Below are 4,244 nucleotides of genomic sequence, written 5' to 3' on the forward strand. Positions count from 1 at the left end.
GACATTTTGATTTATTTCCTTTACCCTCTTAGCACTTTTATTTGAAAGATGAAATGGTTGATTAGACATCCTGAATTTCATCCTGTCTTTTAAAAATTGCCCCACTCAACAAAGTACTGCTCTTTTCAGTTATTGTGACTTCTAGATTATATTTTTATTAGGGATACTGAGTATTTTCCCTGTGGCCTACTCTGACCCACCTAATCTGACTTGATCTATTCAGCAGATTTGGCTAAAGCCTGCTGCTTATATTAATAATTGCTGCTTGTGTAATAGCAACCAACTTACACACTGCACTATAGATGTCACCTATCTGTAATAACACAAAATAAGAAAACATGCATAAAATGGACTTATTTGGAGCCTATGCCAGCAATAAATAATAATTATTAAAAAGTAACACTTTCTAATTACAGTTTGAAATTAAATTGAACATTTGATTGTGGTAGGAGGATGAAAATTTTCGCCAAATTGTTGGCAGTGCAGGCTGGCTTAGTGAGCCTGCCTTTTGTTGCACAAGATGAACAACAACAAATTAAAAGTTATCTAAATTATTAAAGATCAACTTCTTAAACACCACAGCTGTAGGATAATTCATGTACTTTGGTTTATTGAAAATCAACATTGCTTCCTCTAATTTCTCTCTAGAGAAATCAGATAAAATCCACTCTCTAATAGTCTCCTTGCTACACAAGGATGACGACATACTTATCTCACATCTGTAGCCCTAGTCTCCCATCTGTTCCCTTTGAGCTGGTATGGTACAGTGGTTGAGAACTTACACTCTGGAATCAGCTGGACTGGATTGGAGCCATGTCCACGCCATATACTAATTTTAAGTTACTTAACTTCTTTGAACTTCGGTTTTCTATAAAAGGGGGACAATGAGACTTATTTAATGGTGGTGGTTGTTTAGTCACTATGTTGTGTCCGACTCTTGTGACCCAATGGACTGTAACCCACCAGGCACCTTTGTCCATCGGATTTCCCAGGCAAGAATACTGGAGTGGGTTGCCATTTCCTCCTCCAGGGGAATCTTCCTGACCCAGGGATCAAACCTGCAACTCCTGCATTGCAGGTGGATTCTTTTACTGCTGAGCCACCAGGGAAGCCCACTTATTTAATAGGATTGTTCTAAATATTAGTGAGAATTAATGTATAACAGGATGCTGACTGGTACATGCAAAGAAATTGCTCAATAAATACTATTTTGATTTCATGGAGTTTGAGAAGCAGGTATCTAGTAAACTGCTCTTGTTTTAATGAGAACATTAGAAGGACAAACTAAAAATCCTTGCTCTTATTTTCTTAGGATTATATCCATAGAGGAAGACCAAGTCAGGAAATCAACTCTGAGTCTTTTCCTGACTGATCACACGGTCACACAGCACAGCCACAAGTAAGCAAAATGTGTGGTGTAAATCTCCTTCCTCTAGGATATTCAAGCCTTGTGGAATAATAGTTTCTCATTTGTAGCAGTTATTTGTATTTTAGTCCTATTTGGAGGTCCCATCTGGTAGGCCTTAAAATGTCTATTCCATTTTTTAAAGGTCATTTCTTCATTCCTCACAGATTATAGACCTTTAATTCATCAGTTGTTAAATCTAAAATGCTTGCCAGTAAGTCTATTCCTGGACAAACTCCATTTGAAATCTCTTAGGTAAATAGTTTATAGGACAGGAGAAAATTTTGCACTGCTCTTCCATTATTGACCATTGTCTTACTCAAGTATCACCTTGTGATGAAATCTCTTAAAAACAGCATAAAATTATGTGCAGCTCTTATTGATCTTTCTTTGGCCTTTGTCTCTGTGGTCAGGAATCTATTCTGAACTTAACTACTTAGCTGCATATAGTCCCCAGAATTGCTGAAGCTAATGTAGAACTTGTACTTTAAGAGCATCAAGAGAATCTAGGTCAATAGATATTTAATTCAGTTGGAAGTAAAATGTAGTGTGATGTAGTTTATATTGTGATATAGCCTGATGATTTGTATTGAAAGAAATACAAAAGAAGGAAGGGAAAAAGAAAGTGAAAGTTGCTCAGTCATGTCTGAATCGTTGTGACCCCATGGACTAAACAATCCATGGAGTTCTCTAGGCCAGAATACTGGAGTGGGTAGCCTTACTCTCCTCCAGGGGACCTTCCCAACCCAGGGATCAAACTCAGGTTTCCCATACTGCAGGCTGATTCTTTACCAGCTGAGCCACCAAGGAAGCCCCATATGCCCTCCTTTTAAAGTAGCTCTTCCATAATGTCTTAACATCCTGTCCCTTTGAGCTGGGTACATGATCCTTTGCTTGCTAAGGAGATAAGCACACCTATATTCTGATACCATGATTTTATTATCAGGAATAACTGTAATTCTTATTGTGAAAAAACAAAAAAACCTTAGATCAACTTTGGAGAATCTGGCTTCACTTGTGTATTTATGAAAACTTAGTATATTAAAGGTAATATTTCAAATCAAAGGGGAATAATGCAGTATTGAATAAATGCCATTGAGAAGATCAGTCATTATTTAGAAAAAGAAAAAGTTTATTTTTATCTCACAGCATATCATAAAATAGTTTCAAATTGTTTAGAGGATTAAGCTTAAGAAACTCTACTATGATGTGCTCAAATAAAGCAAAGATTATTTTAGTAATTTGGGAAAGAGAAACACACAAGCAAGACCCCAAGCCCAGAAGCTACAAAGAAACAGATAAACAAAAATTCTCTTGTAAAATGAAATGTTTTCATGATGAAAGTTATCATAAACTAAAGATAGAAAAATTGGGAGAAAAAAAATATGTGCAACATATGTAACAAACAAGAGGATAATCATAAAAGAGTTCCTATAACCATTCATTGTTAAGCAAACAGGAAATAATAGGAATTATGAAACCACAAAGGAAGAAATACAAATGGCTTCTTTACTTAAAAAGTTGCTAAAGGTTCTGCACCCAGTTCCGACATGTGGGACCAATTCCAATGTGTATGGAAAGGGGCTTTTTCACACCAGCACCAACTAGCAATTCTCTGACACCAGCTAGGTGTAAAATTCGATTCAACCTGACACTGTCTACACAGAGACAGCAGCAGATTCTACAGGTAAGAACTCAGTCCCACAAGACTGCCCCCAATTTCAAATGCCAATCACAAGTCCCAGGTTGTCGCCTGTCTGACCTATTGGTTATAAAGAATAGATGTCAGAGGTTCCCATAGTCCCCCTCCTTCGGTTAGATTAAATTTGCTAGAATGGCACATTTTACCTACTAGACTATAAGTTTATTATATAAAAGGATATAGTTCAGGAACAGTCAGATGGAAAAGAATCATAGGGCAAGGTGTGGGGGAAGGGTGTGGAGCATCATGTTCTCTCCAGGTGAACTACTCTCCCTGAATCTCCACATGCTCACCAACCTGGAAGCTCTCTAAACCACCTCCTTCTGGGTTTTATGGAGGCCTTATTATAGAGGCCATGAAATTAAAAGACGCTTACTCCTTGGAAGAAAAGTTATGACCAACCTAGATAGTATATTCAAAAGCAGAGACATTACTTTGCCGACTAAGGTCCGTCTAGTCGAGGCTATGGTTTTTCCTGTGGTCATGTATGGATGTGAGAGTTGGACTGTGAAGAAGGCTGAGTGCCGAAGAATTGGTGCTTCTGAACTGTGGTGTTGGAGAAGACTCTTGAGAGTCCCTTGGACTGCAAGGAGATCCAACCAGTCCATTCTGAAGGAGATCAGCCCTGGGATTTCTTTGGAAGGAATGATGCTAAAGATGAAACTCCAGTACTTTAGCCACCTCATGCAAAGAGCTGATTCATTGGAAAAGACTCTGATGCTGGGAGGGATTGGGGGCAGGAGGAGAAGGGGACGACATAGGATGAGATGGCTGGATGGCATCACTGACTCGATGGATGTGAGTCTGAGTGAACTCTGGGAGTTGGTGATGGACAGAGAGGCCTGGCGTGCTGCAATTCATGGGATCGCAAAGAGTCGGACATGACTGAGTGACTGAACTGAACTGAACTTAATGCCGTAAAGAACCATCTTGTCTGTGATTCGATGCTAGTTTCTTTTACAGTACATAGATGGGTGGAGGGGTGAGGAAGTAAAATGAAAAAGCAGTAAGCTGCTGCAGATATTTCCTGGTTCTGACCATACTCCAGAGGAGATGTGCTAGTCTTTCCTGCAGCTATTTACAGGTTGGCCTGGTCAGGATATTTTTTGTGAGCTAAGCAAAAGTGTTTTAGTTTAA

Source organism: Oryx dammah, unplaced genomic scaffold (genome assembly GCF_014754425.2).
Source record: "Oryx dammah isolate SB20612 unplaced genomic scaffold, SCBI_Odam_1.1 HiC_scaffold_21, whole genome shotgun sequence".
Classification (NCBI taxonomy): domain Eukaryota; kingdom Metazoa; phylum Chordata; class Mammalia; order Artiodactyla; family Bovidae; genus Oryx; species Oryx dammah.